Genomic DNA, 18,103 nt, shown 5'->3' with positions numbered 1-18,103 from the left:
AAGAACCAGATCTGACTTGATAGAAAGTAAAGCAACAGAAAGAAGCTAAAGAGATCATAAGAAGGAATCTTGTAAAACTTTGCAAGAAAAGTGCTAATTCAGAGGTTCCCTAAGCATAATTTCACAGAGGCGGGGACACAGCAATTGTCCACCCTACTACCCTGTCTGCTGGATAAGAAGTTTCAGAGTGATGCCCCACAGGAGAATCTGCCTTGCTCAAGTAATAGGGGAGATTGTAGCATGGAAAAATTTCCCTCTCACAGCATGTCTCAGTGGGCATGGCAGGTGCTACTTCACTCAAGTAGCTTTGGCATTAGATCTTTGGCAAACATACCAGAGCAGAAGAACATAAAAGAATTTATTCAGAGATGATCTGAACTTCCTTTAGGAGGTTCCCAGAAAAAAAATAGTACTCAGAGTATTAGCAGAGCTAAGAATCATGAGAAATAGAGTGTTCGAGTTCATGCAACATCATACTTACCCAAAACTGGGGAGGCCTGAGGTCATTCAGGTTAAATAAAAGATTTAATGAGTAAGTGAATAAGGCATTCAATAATGCATGACGGGACGGAAGTCAGTGTGTTTTCTCTCCTACCAAAATGCAAGTTTCATATTCAGTACAGCTCTAGTCTTAAGAAATTATGGATCATGTCATTGAATGTCTGTCTCAGATAGGACTTAACACTTTCAAAAACTTAATTCAGTGGCTGGTGCATATTCTTGGTTTAATTCCTGAGCCTATCGTCCTCACCAAAATTCAACTGCAAGCCTTTTATAATACTACATATCAGTTTTTCACCCATGGAGCAGTAGTAACAATGTAACAGAACCATTCCAGGTTCTATTCCTCTGGGTTCTATGACCCACTGCCAAAAAACTGTGATTCCCAATGCCAGTCTTATGAAAAAGAAAGGAACTATTCAGAAGTTATACAGGTTTAGAATAATGGCAAAATTCTGCCATTAAATCTCACTCCCTTTAGAAAGAAAAAAAACACACCCATAATCAGACAGACTTGCCTGTCTTTGCCAACCCAGGCCAGTCAGGAGTACTGTGTCTCAGAAAAAGAAACAGAAGTCTGGCTTGGCCGGGCAGACTCCATTCTGTATTCGGCTTCTTCCAGTGGTCCATGCTTGGCTAGGCTCCTGCTCTCGGTCTAAAACCACATCCTCATTGTGAGCCTGTGGGGGTCCTTCTGCATCCTTTCACACCACGGGGCCAGCACCCCCTTCTCTGCTCCCAAGCCACATGGGTAAGCCCTAATGGCTGCCCCACATTTGGGTTTTAAATCCTGGGGTGGATCTTCCTTGTAACCCCATTTCTGACTCCTCCCACAAAGGGAGTCAGAAAGTTACACCTGCCCTTCCCCATATTTCCTGCCCTTCTTGGCTGCTTAACTGTTCATCTGGGCAAGCCTGGCCTGGCGATGTAGGGGCCTCCTTTCAAGCCATTCACTATAGGTGCAGCAAGCCCCTCCCACTACATCACAAGTCAGAGTCCCACCCCTCTCCTGGGCTCTGAGCACAGCAGGACACAGCTACTTAACATTACTAAAACACTGGCCAAATTCTTTAGATATGCAAAGTTACTCTCACTTCCCCTTGCCCCAGCCAGGTTTGTTGGGGGAACTTCCCCATTTGGGGGGACCTTAATATCCCCTGTTACAACAAACTTTGAACATAGATTTATCCAGCACATAGCATTAAGGAAAGCTGGGTATGTAATGTGCTGTTTACGACGGGATGAAAGAGGCAGTATCAAATAAAGCACGTGATCTATTTAGCCTCGCTGCTCACTGAGGAGCAAAACCAAATAGTGTGCAGAGTTAAAAAAATAAGTGGAACACTAATATATTGTATCTCTTCTGTTGTGGAACTGTCTATGAGATGCTAAGTTGAAATATTGTCTAACATTTTGCCAGTAGGGGAAAAAAAATAACAGCAGATGGGCCAAGCAGAAGGTGCAGCCAAATCGTTTTGTATTCTTTTCAATGTAGTTTTTTCAGTTTCATTACAGATATGACTGTGATAGATAATCCTACATCAGAATACATGTATCAAATATTCTTAGAATTATATCACACAAGTGTTTCTTTTAGGGCTACTTTACAAGTAGGATGTTACAATTAAAATCTTTTCTGGGGGCAGATGGATGGAATTAGGAATCCAGGGGCAGTGCAAGAAGTAAAGAAGGAGCAGTGTCTCCCAGGAAGCTGCGTGCCGTGGTGCCGCCCTGCATTCGATGTTAGCTGATTGTACCCAGGAAGGTGGGTATTAGTTCTCATGCACTAACTCTGATCCTGTTAAATTTGTCATCAGGAGCTAAGTGGTATAACAGCAAAGGCAACAGATGTTGGGGATGACAAGCCAAATTATTGGAAACTCAGCCAATAATTTCTCCTCAAAAGTAAATGGCTTGACTTTTATAACCTCCTGCATTCATTTCTTTCATAAGCAGTCTATGGATTTTCATTGTTGAATCGCGATGCCATCTGTTTCCTGGATGCAGATAACCTTGGTTTCTGTCCCACATGATCAGTCCACCTGTCACAGTTCAGCGAGCATTCGCTTGTCATTGTAAACCACTTTTTCCAACGGCAGCATTATCGGTCAGGACCACGATTGGAAGTGTGGTAACATCCCCTAGGACATTTGCATATTTTAGCAGGCCCATCTCAAATCCAAAGCTTTGAATTTGCATTGTCCAGGATGGTTTTCAAATGGATTTGTAATAGTAGAAAAGTATGTTTATAAAGTGTCTTCCATAAACTTTTATATTGAAATACACTACCTTATTAGTAAAGCAAGCTAGTTTTATTTAAATAATAATACCTTATACTGGATTACTATTTGCAAAATTATATATTAACTCATTTGATTGTAACAGCCCTGCGATTATTATTCATAATTTACAGAGGAAGAAATCAAGACCTTGAGAATTTAAGGAATTTCTTTATCAATTCTCAGTGATACTTTTCTGAATGTCAGACAAGACAGGTACCAACAATATACCTATGAGTAAAATGGACAAAAATTCTGCCCTCAAGAGTCTTAAATCTAGTAGCAGAGACAGGGCCTAGATGGGTTATATCATTAACTATGCCATGTCCCATGAAGAAAATGAAAGGGTATGATCAGAGATCACAAGGAGGGTTTGATTTAGACTGGAAGGTCAGGAAAGCCTCTGAAGAAGGGATACTGAAGCTGACTGGGAGTTACTTGGGCAAAAAGTAAGGAATGGGCCAGGCCAGGTGTGTCAAACTCATTTTCACCGGGGGCCACATCAGCCTGCGGTTGCCTTCAAAGGGCCGAATGTAATTTTAGGACTGTGTAAATGTAACTACTCCTTAACTAGGGGCAAGGACCTCGGTGCTGCCACTGAATAGAAACAAGGAGCCTGGCCGGATAAAACAAGGTGGAGGGCTGGATTCAGCCTGTGGGCCTTGTGTTTGCCACTGGTGGGCTAGGCACACCTTTAGGAAGTCTTTGGGTGGGAAAGAGGTTAAACTTTTCCAAGAATAGATGGGAGAACAGTGAGCTGGTTTAAAAGCAAACCAAGGGAAAAGTGACCTGAGGCAAAACCAGGCAGGAAAACTGGGGACCTCTGGGGTTATATTAAAGATTTACCTGACTGCCCAATGTTATGCAAATAGAAAATGGCCTCACTGAGACTAGAAGTTGTCTCTTGATTTTTATTCTATTTCTGTCCACTTCTTTCTGGTGCTTTCTTCATGAGAGAGAATAATGAGGTGCTTGTTGGGGGATCATACATGTGTATAGGTGAATAGATATTGCGATGAAAACATCATAACACACAGCAAAGCCGCTCATTGCACTTTTCATGTTAATTACCTGAAAAAGTGTTTGTCGTTGTATTCTGTTGGTTTGGTCTGGTTTGGTGAAGGACTTAGATTGGCCAGGTGACGATGCATTGGTGAGTGAACTTGTTTCTTCAGGCAGATTAATCACGTAAGGGTAGAATGGTCACCGCACATCAACGGCTTTATGCCACGGTCACTCTGAAGAACAGTTGCCTCTGTGCTCTAACGGGGTGGCCACTGTAGTTGACAGCACTGTATCATATACTGGAAGGTTGCTAGGGGAGTCGATGGATCTTAAATGGTCTCACTACACACACATACACACAACGGCAATTATGTGAGGTGATGGAGGTGTTAACTATTATTGATTATTGTTACGTGATTATTGTTGCCAGACTTCTTCCCCCCCAGGGCTGGGTCTGCCCCAGTAAGGTCCAGGGCCTCAGGGGACCTCCAGGTTCTTGACTTGCCCGGGAAAAAATTCAAGGACAAGTCGGAGAGAACTAAGCCGGTTTCCTTCAGGTAGAGGTAAAGAAAGGACAGGGTGCAGGCACACCATGAAGGAAGAAAACCCACGCACCCGCATGGACGCAGGCCAGTTTACGAGTGAGTTGGGTATGTACTCAGTTCTTGGGACTTTATCTGTTTCCAAGGGGGAGTTGTCTCCAAACTTTGTGGCACCACAATCTGACTCCACCTTCTGATTGGAAGGGGGTCGTGCTCCTAATATGGTTCGTTCTGGAAGAGCCATGGCTTTTGTCCCCTCAGCACCCCCTTCTACTTGTGCTGTTAATTTTCCTTATAATGATGGTGCATTGAGCTTTGGAGTCATTCTCTGGTCAGTTTTTCCTCCATCTTGGATTAGTCTGGATCTAACTGGTTTTTATGATCTACCTCCCTGACTGTGGTGGTTTAAACCATCTGCTCTTCGGCACCATTACTTGGGAAGGATAGGGTTGTGTGATTCATTAGCTGGCTGTCAGTGGATCAGCATTCCAACTGTTTGTTCAGCCAGTTGTCTCAATTTCCTCACTCCACATGCCAGGGAATTTTCCTAATTTCTCGCTAACCTGCCTCAATAATCATTTTGCAATGTAAGGGCATCAAATCATCACATTATACACTTTAAACTTATACAGTGTTACATGTCAATTATATCTAAATAAAGGTGGGGGGAAAGTTTATTCTGACAACTGGTGTGAAATACTGAGTTGTGCTTAAAGCAAGAAATAATAGTAATTTTTAGGTCACCTCATATAAAGTTTTGCAAAATAAAATTCGTTCAGACAGACTCAATGCTATTGAAATTAGTTCAAATATTTTCTTCTTCTTTTTATGCACTTTAATATTTAACTTATTTTACACCAAATGTAGTAAAATACTATCATAAACAATCTTACATACCACAAATGTGATCAATTAAAACACTAGAACCATCGACTAAAATGTAATCTCCATAAGCATATGTTGTCTGTTTGATTTCACCACCCTACCCCCAAAACAAACTCTATACACACACATTTGAATTAATTAATGTGTCTCTGAGCCAGGAGTAAATGTCTTTGGGGACAAGTAACCTCCCCTGGAAGAAGAGAAGGCTGAGATGGGTTTCTAAGGGGACTTTGTTATTGCTCCTGGTAGTTACCTGCCAACCAGAGGGAAGTCAGCCTTACCATGGCAGTTGCCCTGGAGATGACAGAGCGGAAAGGTGAGCGAACATAAACTCTGATGAAATCATGGAGCCTTTGTGTCAGTCAGTCTCAAAGCTCGCTCTGCCTCTCTGCTTTCTGTAATGGGAAGTTAAAAATAACAATAAAGGCATTCTGATTAAGCTGATTGAGATAGATTTCTCTATTTGCAGTACAAAACATTCATATATGTATCTTTTCAATTTTAACATAGATTTGAAGCTGCATTGCATGCGTTATAGTACATTTTGAACATGCTAATAGAAATTTTAAAGACATGTTTTTGAGCACTTAAAGAGCACAAAATTTTATGCTAGGCAAAGATGAATGGGGTCAGGCCTCTTCCCTAGAGGAACATACAAACATGAAAGGGAACAAATTAAATAGACAAATATCAATAATCTAAAGCAGAGTACATGTGTACTAGGAACACATATAAGATATAATGCCTAATAATCCCATGTATGCCCTATGTTCTATTTCTCCTTTTCCATGTGCTTGTTGATGTTGTTTTATAATATTTAATAAATTAAATCCATATCTTAATTGAGCCTGGAGCTAATTTGGAGGGAAAAGTATTTTATTTGCATGATGCATCAATATGTATATTTGGACACTGAAAGCTGTGATACCTAGCTCCTTTTTTTTCTTTTCCATTTATGCATTGTAAGTATCTTTGTTAATACCAGTTCTGTAGTGGGTTGAATATGTTCTCCAAAAATTCACATGCACCCATAACCTCAGAATGTAACCTTATTTTGAAATAGTGTCTTTGCAGGTGTGATAAAGGTAAGGATTGAGATGAGGTCATACAGTATTAGGATAGGCCCTAGATCCAATGGGAGTGCCTTTTAACAGACAGACACAGATACAAAGAGGAAAATGCAGAGGAAGTCTCTGGGGGCAGAGATTGGAGTTACGTATCTATTAGCAAAGAACACCAGAAACTGGAAGGGGTAAGAAAGAATTCTCCTATTGAGCCTTCGGAGGGATGTGGCCCTGCTGGCACTCTGATTTCGGATGCCTGGTCTCCAGAACTGTCGCACCACACGAAAGAATAAATTTCTTCGGCTTAATACACCGAGTTTGTAGTAGTTTGCTAGCTAGGAGAGCCCTAGAAAAATAATGCAACAACCCTTCTGTTTTGTTGCATGTTACAATTTCATTTTAGCTCAGCTTTGGGACACGAGAGGCCTCTATGTTCACGTTAGACAAAGTGCTTCTAAAATGTTTGACCTCTCACTGCTTAAATAGAAACTACTAGTGAGAAATGATGGCCTGCAGAGAGTGTAACAGTTGCCACAAGCAAGGGTGTTGGCTGAAATGGCCAGCAAACAACAGGATGGACTGAGGGTATATATGAGCCTTTTCCAGGGCTGTCCCTCCCCCAGCCTCAACAGTGTTTGAAAACAGGAATCCAAAAAAAGATGTGAATTCCTGCTCATCAAATCAAATCAGATTCACACCATACTAGGCTGTTAAAAAAATTGCAGTCCCTGAAAACGAGAAAAGTTAAGGATATGTAAGTTACCTAAGAGCACAGAGAAATATAATATGATTAAGTTGATTTAGAAGTAGAGTCAATACTTAACCCTCTAAATCAGAATGTATCTTACTAGATACCTTATATCTTATTGCCAAATTTCCACACATAATTTAGAAAAATTGGCTATATATTAGACCTCTAGTAAAATTTGAATAAATAGTAAATATTTTATAAGCCACACTTTATGACCATAATTAAATTTTTAAAATAGTAACAGTTCTAAAAACCCAATGTCTTGAAAATAAAAATAAATAAATAATGAGAATGAAAAAGAATAGCAAAGAGGAAATTATATTCAGAGGAATCATAAAAATTAGACTACTACAAATCAAAAAATAAAGTATGATGAAAGCCCTGATTTTAGAGTTAAAAAAAGAATTAAAATAAAATAAATATCTAAATGTTAAAAGAGAACCAAATCAATGCTAAGAAAAATGGAATGCAGTTCTTTAAAAGGCACTAGTGTCCATTACAAATTTGAATGAAAAATAAACCATAGATCAAACACTCATGTTAGGACAAACTTAAGAATCACTTCTAGCTTACCTAATCAAAAATGACAACAGAAAATAAAACACAAGTACCTAAATTTAGAAAAGAGAACAATTTGGGACTTCAGATCTCTGATAAAGCTTCTATTCTGGGAGAGCCAGCTGAGCGCAGTTGGCTAACAGAATGGATACAATGCCAACAAGACAAACCTCTTTGTCAGAGTTCAAGCCTCCTCAAGCCTTGGAGCATTTGAGTACTCCTTCCTCTCTGGCCTCTCACTCCTGTGTAATTACTGCATGGCCTACTTCTCTCTGTCCTTTCTCTCTCAAAGTCATACCACCAGAAGTTGGGATGTGGGAAGAGAATGAAGTGGAAATAAGATTTAGGAGGGAGTTTTCATTGGCTTCTTTCCTCCTATGGTTTGTTCAGAAAAATTTAGGCCTAGTTAAGATAGGCTCAGTTATTTTATTTGCTTAAGAGTAGTAAATATAATGAAAATATAGCAGAAAAACACTTTTTTAATTAACTGATACTGTGAGGTATGAACCAATGTTTTTATTCACACACACTCCCTTCATCCCTGACTCTTCACAGGAATTTTTATTATATACTGGATATTTTGTCTATTATGTTAGGAGACTCTGAGTCCCGCTTCAGTTTTTTATTTTATTTATTTTTATTTTTTTAAATTATTTTATTGTTGTTCAATGACAGTTGTCTACATTCACCCCCCACCACCACCCTAGCCATCCCCTCCTCCCTCCCCTGCTTCCACCCCACTTTGGTTTTGTCCATGCGTCCTTTATACTTGTTCCTGAAAACCCTTCCCTTCTTCCCCCCATAATTCCCTCCCACCTCCCCTCTGGTTGCTATCAGATTGTTCTTAATTTCAATGTCTCTGCTGATATTTTGCTTGCTTGTTTGTTTTGTTGATTGGGTTCCAGTTAAAGGTGAGATCTTATGGTGTTTGTCCCTCACCGTCTGGCTTATTTCACTTAGCATAATGTTCTCCAGTATCCATGCTGTTGCAAAGGGTAGGAGTTTTTTATTTTATTTAACATGTAGTTGCCCTGTTTAAATTTAACATGCAAGTCCTGGCCTGCTTTTGTGGTCTGTGGTTCCAATGACAATACAGTTTTCAGAGCCTTTGCATATGATGTTGTTTGGCTTGGTCGATTTGGTGCCTCTGGGCTTCCACTGGTCCCTTCCATACTGTCTGAGGTGAAACAGTTTTCCCTGGTGCCCTAGGTTTGCAGAAGAGAGTCTGAGACCCACAGAGTACTCATAAGGCAGCCATTGATATGACAAGATCCCCATTGTCCGTGTCCCCTGGCTGCCAGCGGGAAATAGGAGTCTCAGTCCGAGGATGAAGAGGCTTACTTGTGCCAGCCACTTGTGGCAAAAGTCCCTGGCCAGTGCCACCAGGCTGCTAAGTGTCTTTGGGTAGAAGAAGGGAGTTTCAGGCCTGGGGGAGAAAGAGAGTGCTTCCCCTGGCCGCTTGTATTTAGCAGGGCTCCCAGTGGATCCGTCCTTGGCAGAGGCTGCCTGTTCTAATGCTCTCCATTCTGGCTGCAAGATTCCACAGCCTGGGTGGGGAAGCAACCTAGCTGGGCCGTCTTCTGTGGCTAGACCTGAGGATCGGAAATGCCCAGCACGGATTGCCTCCTTCAATTGGATGGAATCGTAAGGGGCCCTGCTTCTCCTTTGTTCCTGCAGTCTGAGGTTCCTAACCAATTCTCCTTCTGTCTGCCTTCCAGAGCTCTCTTCTGGTCATCTCTTGCATCATTTCCCAGTTTATAGTTGTACTTAGTGGGAAGAGCAGGGGGAAATTATCTGGTCATTTAAGCTTTTTTCCACTTTCCTCAGAGGAAAGAACCAAAAAAGGTATCAAATTCTTAGCCTTTAATTTAAATAACAAAAAGTACAAAATAAGTAATGGTTAGGTTATAAGACAGAGAGAAATATGGGAGAATGATTTTTGGCTATTATTTCTCACCTAAGAAGAAATTTTTAAAAATTCAAATCTCCATAGGCTGTGGGTGGAAGATGAGTTGAAGGGTAGCCGAAGAGATGGGGACTAAAGGAAATCTTTAAGACAGAGCCCTAAACTCGCCTCCAGTTAACACTAAGAGAGGGTGGCAGGAGAAGCACAAGATGTTTGGTGACCCAGTAACAGAGGAGAGCTATAAATCCCCTTCCAAAATAACAGTAATTTTAATACAGCTGGCACCATGGAAGGCCATAGCAGAAGTTCCCTGTGCCATTGTAGGGTACACAAAATAGAGCTGGTTGCCTGGGGTTTCAGGTACCTCAAGTGCCTGAAGCAGCCCCACTAAATCCCTGAGACCCTAGGGAAGCCCCACACCTCCTCTAGGCCCTTGAGAGAGACAAGGAAGTTAATTGGGGATAGAGAGCCGTAGGCCATCTGTCTTATGGTAGACATTTCCCAGGTGCAGAGTATTCAACCTCACTGCAGACACGGGCACCTCAGTAATACTAGGTGAAGGGATGATAATGGCCAGACCAGTCAGGACTCCGTGTTTCAGTCGATGTGAGTCTGTGGTCTGTGTGAGCTTCTCCTGATACCCAGATGGCATGTATCCACCTCCTCCCACACCCAACATCCCCTGCATTGAGGTGAAAGTACAGGAAGAAAGGAAAGGTCAGTTTGATAGAATAACACTGACATGACTAAAAACAAACCTGATTTACTGATTTTTACCTAGAATTTCACAAATTAAATTTCTCTGCCATCAGGTTAAATAGTAGCTTAAAATAGAGATTAAATTTAATTAGAGGCATGACACTAATCCTTCTCCTTTTGATATCCAAAGTCTGTGGATTCCCTAATTATGTTACTATACAACAAAATGTAGTCAGAGTAAAAATAAATTGGTTGTAATAAAACAAATATATATACATAGATAGATCATTTTAATCTTATTTTCCATAAAAAATCTATACATAAGAAACTCATGGGTCCAGTTTGCATTTATCTCATTGAAATATAATTTACATTTAGCTATAAGTTTCATAAGATAAATTAGTGAAACTAACTACTGATGAGAATTGGAGATGAATTTTGAAAACACAGGATCACTTGCATCATTTAGGATAAAAGTTAAAGATGAATATACTGAGTTTGCTGAAGTATTTTTTAAAATGTCTTTTTCCATTATTATTAACATAACTTCTGCTATATTGATTACTAAGGACATCATTCAAACAAAATATATATATATATTCTTATAGATATAGCTATATAATCTATAGATATAGATATATATAATATATATTAAATATATATTACCCTATGCAAATGTGACAAATCCAAATAAATTAAATCCACATGTAGAAATCCAGATTCTTTGTTACATTTTTAAAAAACTTTAAATATTGGTATACACATTGTTTATTCAAAATGTATATAGGAATTTAATATCAGGAATTGCTTTTAACTCAAACTTTTTAAAACAAATATATTTTTAGTTGTTATAGATAGCATTCCCCAGATATAAAATTGTGTACTCTATAGAAAGTAACTATAAGTCAACGTCTACCTTCTAACAACGCATATTCTGTATGATTTTCCCTCTATTCAGTGTGTGATGAGACAATACCCTATACGCTATTTCTTGCACAGACTAATACCTTTTTCTATTCTTCACTTTCCAAGGTGATAAAACAGCAAATAGGACTTTGAGAAAGCTGTACACAGCAGATTTTCTAAAATGAGAAATGGAAACAGCCTGCACATTTAAGTATGAATGAATAATTGTGTAAATTTGGGTATATCATGAATTATTATCAGTTACTGAAAGTCAGAATTTTAAGAAGTATTTAACAGTGGAACAAAAGCCATGCAGGCTGCATCGCCCTAGCAAGGTGATGGACTGTTCAACATGGAGTATGCTCTGTAAAGCCATGAGCTGCCAGCTTTCAGCTTGAGAGTATTACTTGCCTGGGTCAAGTATATTTGTTCTTCATCCATACATACAAGCCACCTCTTCACTGATTATCAGGCAAAGTGAAATCATCCTTCTTTGCGCTTCATCTATGCCCTGAACTCAGATTTCATTACGCTCGTGGCACTGTCTTCTTTCTAATCTTGCTGTGTCCTGCTTCTGTTTGTATCACCGGCCACTAGCATTGAGATGATCCCACATTAGCTGCCCAGTCCTTGCGTGTCAAATGCACAAAAAAGAGACAGAGCTCTGATTTTAGATGACGTACTCAAAACAAGTTTCTTGGCTAATTAAAGGGCTTACACCTTAAATAAGAAATCGCAAGATTGATAAACATAACAAATCAGAAAGAGCTAGAGGAAAATGAAAACCGACATTGATTTCAGAAGTTGCACATATATTTATCGAAAACCATAAAATGGGAGCTCTGCACATGTGTTTGAAAGAGGATCTCTTTCCTTCATGGCTTTTGTCAGGGCCGTTGATCATTTAAAGAGCTGTCACACCAGCAATTTATTTAAAAACTAGACTGCCCTTATCAGCAACTTGTTTGATGAGTGTTAAAGTCACAAGACTGCGTTTCACTTAAATGATTCTTCTTTTGTTAATTTCCTGGAGGGGAGGAAATTAGCCAAAATGAAGAAAAAATGGCATAAAGACACAAAGTATTGACTAATCATTAAACTACAAATGGCATTTTTTTCCTGTTATTTATCAGGAACTCAAACTGGACTTTCATTAGCATTTCACCCCAAAGCTCTAATTGTAAATCTATACCCTGACTAATATGATAAATATAATGAGGGACTTAGTTCTGCTTCTCAGTACGTAGTGCTTTTAGGTATTTTAGACTCTCTTTGTGGTAATCGCTACTTTAAATTTCTGCTAATGATGGAAATCCATCATGCTTACAACATCTTGGTTGGGTCTTTCAATATTTGTCATGAGTCTGACTAAAGAACTCTCTGAATTTCTGATATTAGGCAGAACTGAGGGATTCTGTAGACTGGGTTTATAAAACTGGCCAAGCAATAAGGGTTAACATCCCCCGCTTCCTCACCCCCAAGCTCCCATCATGCAAGTAAAATTTCCTGCTCAATTGTAACTAACCAGCAGTGCAAACTAGGGCATTCAGTAGAAATTTGAAGTAGAAGAACCAATAACCTGGGGCATTTAGATGTAGAATTTATTTCTGCCTTTCTACTTCTGCTAAGTAATATTTTAAAATTACCTCTGAAGAATGAGACACAATAGCACCTATATTTGAACACAAGTCTAGCCTCTGGAGAGATGTTCTATTGCAATCTCACTGAATATTTTGAGTTTTGAATTTATGAGCTCTGAATTGCATTGAATCGGGTCCCTGCTGCCTCCATGAAAGTAATAGAATCATAGAATCACTGGGACTTTGGCCAGCATCTAACCCAGTAGTTCCCAGCAGAAATAGTACCACCTTCTAGGAGCATTTTAGGAATTTGTGGGTCCATTTTTTAAAGAATTTATTTATTTATTTTTAGAGAGAGGAGAAGGGAAGGAGAAAGAGAGGGAGAGAAACATCAATGTGAGGAAGAATCAATGATGGGTTACCTCTCATATGTGCCCCAGCTGGGGACTGAACCTGCAACCCAGGCTTGCGCCCTGACTGGAATCAAACCAGAGGCTTTTTGCTTAGCAGACCGATGCCCAACCAACTGAGCTACACCAGTCAGGGCTGTGGGTGAGTTTCTGATTGTGGCACTTACTGGGGATTTCAGTGGTATTTAGTGAGTGGGAGTCAGAGATTCCAGATGTCCTATAATGTATAGTACAGCTGCCCTAAGTGAAAACTTATCTCACATCCTGGCTTGTGAGTATCCCTCAAATGTCAGTGGTTCTCAGACTTTAACCTACATCAGAATCACCTGGAGGACTTATAACAACATAAGAGTGCTAGACCCATCTCCATTTTCAATTCAGGGGGGTAGACTGGGGCCAGAGAGTTTGCATGTTTAATCAGTTCCCAGGTGACGCTGATGCTGCTGGCCCATGGACCACACTTTGAGAACTATAGCTCTAGATCATAGGTAGTTGTGCACATGGAAAATATGTTTATAGTTAACCAGAAAACTAGATCCATTTTAGATGTAAAAAGCTATTTTTACACTGAATATACACTGAATATTCTGGTACTGCAACTGCCATATAACTTAAGAGAAAAGACTTGAACTGTGTTGTGTTCAGATTTTAATAAGTGTTATGTAACATTTCAGAAAATCGTATCACCAAAAATTATTCATTACCAGAGCCAATGCCAGCACCAATACCAGACACCTCCATCTGCCCACATTTACAGCTTTTACAATGTAAATATGTAACAGAAGAGGTTTGAAACTCTTTTAACAACCAGAACCAAATATTATTAAATTAATAGAAATACAAAAATCAGAGATATCTCTGTATTTCATTACTGTAAGTTATTTCAAACTTACCATTGCCATACTATTAGAACACATATGTAAAACTTACATACAGATATCACTCATTTTACAGATACCATTTGGTTTTCAATCTTACTCTGATCTCGTTCTCAGATATCTGCCCCACAGCTTCTCTACGTGCTCTTCATTCCTGGTTACTTTTCTAATCCATTCTCTATTTATTCCCTATCACATGTCAAAGAAAGCAGTTCCTAAGGACCGTTTAAGTATTAGAAACCTGTAGAAGGATTTCAAGATAGGGTCTACTTTTTTCTATCACTACCCTCTCCCATTCATAAAATAAAGAATTATTTTGATACTACATTTAAATATAGGGCCCGCTTCATTTGCAGTTATGGTACTCCCTCATTGTATCTACTTAACCATCTCTGATTTCTTTTGATGTGTGAACCTGTCTTTAGTTAAGGTTAACCCATCTTTTTCCTGCTATATACAAATAAGTCTGACCTTTTTATATTGGCTCTAACACTATTTTCTTATTTTAATGTAAACCCTTATGTCTCTTCTTTTATTTCCTATACTGTTTCCTACGAATGGCTTCTGATCACTTGGTCCCTAATAAATCCTAGCATTCATTGTAAGAAAGTATAACTTTCTGACTTCTTCAGTATTTTCTTCTGTCAAGCCACACCCCGATGTCTGCCTATTTAAATATATACATATGGGTATTTTAGAAATTACTTTCTTCTTAATTAGAATACTATACCTATTTTGTTGGGAATTATATTTGTAGTAGGTTATATTACACATAAATTTCACGTCAGGACAATAGAATATTTGAAATATTTGTTATAAAGGGGATACTGGCCCTGATAAAGCTGAGAACCACTGATATAGTTCAATCTGTTCAGTTATTTTTTGTAGGAATAGAGACTCACTGCGAAAAACTTAATATATTTATCTGAGAACCCAGATTATTTAAAGAAACCAGCTCTTCTAAGATTGGAGTTTACCAATTTCAAATTCAATAATCATACAACTAGAATAAAAATAATGTAGTTGTTTTCCTCCTTTTCACAATGTAAAAGACATGGACCTGCGTACAGAGATCTATGTCATTTCTGGTCATGGATTATAACAGCAACTGAATTTTCTTCATGGCTTCAGACAACATTTTTCTGTAGAAAATTTCATTTATAAATTTTCAACAACTAAAATCTATGAATCCACAGATTCTTGTTTGAGTAAAATAAATTGTGTTAGAGATGATCCCTTTTTCATTATAGCAGAACTTTGCTCTGCCTGGAGATGCTAAGAACTTGGTTCAGGCAGCATTTTGAAAGGGATACATTTCCAGGGAAAAGGCACGGAAATGGCGGCAATCATCTTCAACTGACAGGAAAGAGTGGTGAACTCAGACTGGCTGAGGACTTAATCAATACTGAAGCCGGGTAAGCACCGGATTATTAGATAGCAGCCTTCAAAGGTGCAATACTTACAATCCAGGAAGAGTCCGGCTGCTCTGAAAGCTTGGCTCAGCATTTAGGAAGCACTCCCATTGCACACATCATAGATCGCTGAGTGTTGGTCAAAAGGTTACTACCACAGGATGCAATAATTGAATATGTCTGTGTATGTGACCTAAAGAAACGAATCGTTTTCAGCAGCGTATGTACTTTAAACGTATTACCTTAGCCTGCCACAGAATCAAAGCCACGGCATTGGTATCACTGCTGTTATTGTTGTTGTTATTTTATGGTTATAGTTTTTATGTTTGTTCTATATTGCTCTGGGAAGACTCAGCAGGTGTCAGTGGTTGCATTGTGTGGCATTGGGGTGGGGGCTATCATCCCCTTTTCTATGAAACTGGAGCTTCCCCTCAGGGGAGATTCACTACTCTACCCTCTTGGCTCTGAATGCCCCATCTGCCTGACTCCTAGTGGCTCCACCCTGCCATGGCAGGGGCAAAATCTGAGACAGACTGAGTTGTGTGGCTCTGGGGCAAGGACCACACCCCACTCCCCACTTTCCCCAAGCCTGACTGGCACCCCTCCTTCATTTGAGATCCACTGGCCCCATCCTCCTAGTCATGTGCCCTGACCTCCCACCTCCCAGCAGCCCCAACCTGCTGAACTCTGTCTCCTCCAGGAAGAATATGAGACAGATAGAGTTGTGTGACTCTAGAACAGGGGCCATTTTCCCCTCACACACTCAACAAGAGCAGAACCCTGCCTTCACAAGAACAAATCCTAGTCTGTTTGAGCCTGATGAACTCTGCTGGCCTCACCCTGATGACTTGCTGAGACCCCACCCCAACACAAACATGTGCAAGCACCCAGTGGGTGGCAGCTAGACTTAGTATAACTGGGGACATTTGCTGAGTGGCCTTAGACCCAGCACTGACACCAAGTTAGAACATGCATCAGCCTGGTGAACACCACTCACCTCTACCTGGTGACTCACTAAGAATGTACCTCGAGTAACTTGAGTACCACCAGAGACTCTTTCAATGACTGAGCCTAATGGCAGCCAGGAGGTGGAAGTAGGCAGAGGGAGTTCTCAGGGTGCCTTGGGACTTTTCCTGACCTTCCCTGAGGCTCAGTACTGGTAAAACCAGTCTTGATGCACAGCTTAGTCCTCCCCACGTACAATCAGGCCTAGCAAATGCAGCCACAAACTGTGGATAGTTGGTCCAAACAGGTTGCCCAGGGACAGTCACAGTCAGTGTCTGACATTGGACTGCACCAGAACCCCACCTAACAGGTCCATAACCAACATAACCAGTGGCCAGCTTCAGACATCAGAGTAGGATCCAATAAGATTCACAAGCAGCATATACAAAGGGAGATCTTGGCAGGCACTGAAACCTGCTGAGGTGAATACCACTTTGTGTGGTCAGCACCTGCACAACACCTTACACAAGGTGGTCATGGTTATGCCTCACAGTCACTCAGCCTGAGGGTCGATCCCATGCATGAATGGGGCAATAGCAATCAAGACTCAATTACAACAGGAGGGCCCACATATCCCACAAGAGGGACGTTTCTAAAGCACCCAGCTCAGGTGATCAAGGGAGACTGCATTACAGGACCCCACAGGATACCTACTATATAATGCCACCCCACCGAGACTGGGAGTCATAGCAGAGCTAATACATACAAACAAGCACAAAGAGGCAGCCAAAATGGGGAAACGAAGAAACATGCCCTAAGTGAAAAAACGGGAGAAATCTCCAGAAAAATAGCTAAATGAAATGGAGGCAAGCAATTTACGCTTATCAGATATAGAGTACAAAGCAATGATTATAAGGATACTCAATGGCATGAAAAATGACATAGAAACCATAAAAAAGAACTAGTCAGAAATTATAATATCTGAAATAAAGAATACACTGGAAGGGCTCTGTGACTCAGTTGGTTGGTGTATTATTGCATGGACTGAAAGGTCGCGGGTTTGATTCCCAGCCAGGGCACATACCCAGGTACTCATTTGATCCCCGGTCAAGACACATATAAGAGTCAACCAACTAATGTTTCTTTCTTACATCGATGTCCCTCCCTCTCTCTCTCTCTTTCTCTCTCTCTCCCCCAAAGAAAAAAGTGTCCTTGGGAGAAATCAAAAACCTTGGACTTCCAGTCAAGAGGGTGGCAAAGGCAGACATGACTCACCTCTTTGGACAACCACATCAAAATTACAACTAAAATATAGAACAATCATCATTCAGAACTGTCAGAAATCAAGTTGAATGGAAGTCTCATAACTACAGAATTAAAGAAAACACATCCATCCAGACTGATAGGAAAGGCATAGGTGTGGAACAGGCTGGTCCCTTACCCACATGTGGTAGATAAAAACTTGGGAGTAGTATCTTGGGAGCCAGAAGTCTCAGACCCACACTAGGCTCCTCAGCCCAGGGTTCTAGTGCCAGGAAGATAAGTCCCCACAACTTCTGGCTGCAAAAACCAGCAGGGGTTGAGTCAGTAGAAGAAACTGCTAGAGCCCCAAGCAGTTCCTCTTAAACAACCCACACTTGGACTCACCTACTCAGACTTACTCCCTCTGAGCTCCAGTGCCAAGGTGGCAGCTTGAAGGGCACTAGTGGCATATTGGGAAAGGCTGAAGTGGCTGGCATTGGGGTGAGCAGAGGGCATTGTCCGTTTCCTGAGCCCCCCCAC

The sequence above is a fragment of the Desmodus rotundus genome, chromosome 1 (assembly GCF_022682495.2).
Source record: "Desmodus rotundus isolate HL8 chromosome 1, HLdesRot8A.1, whole genome shotgun sequence".
Classification (NCBI taxonomy): domain Eukaryota; kingdom Metazoa; phylum Chordata; class Mammalia; order Chiroptera; family Phyllostomidae; genus Desmodus; species Desmodus rotundus.
This window is presented reverse-complemented; position numbering follows the sequence as displayed.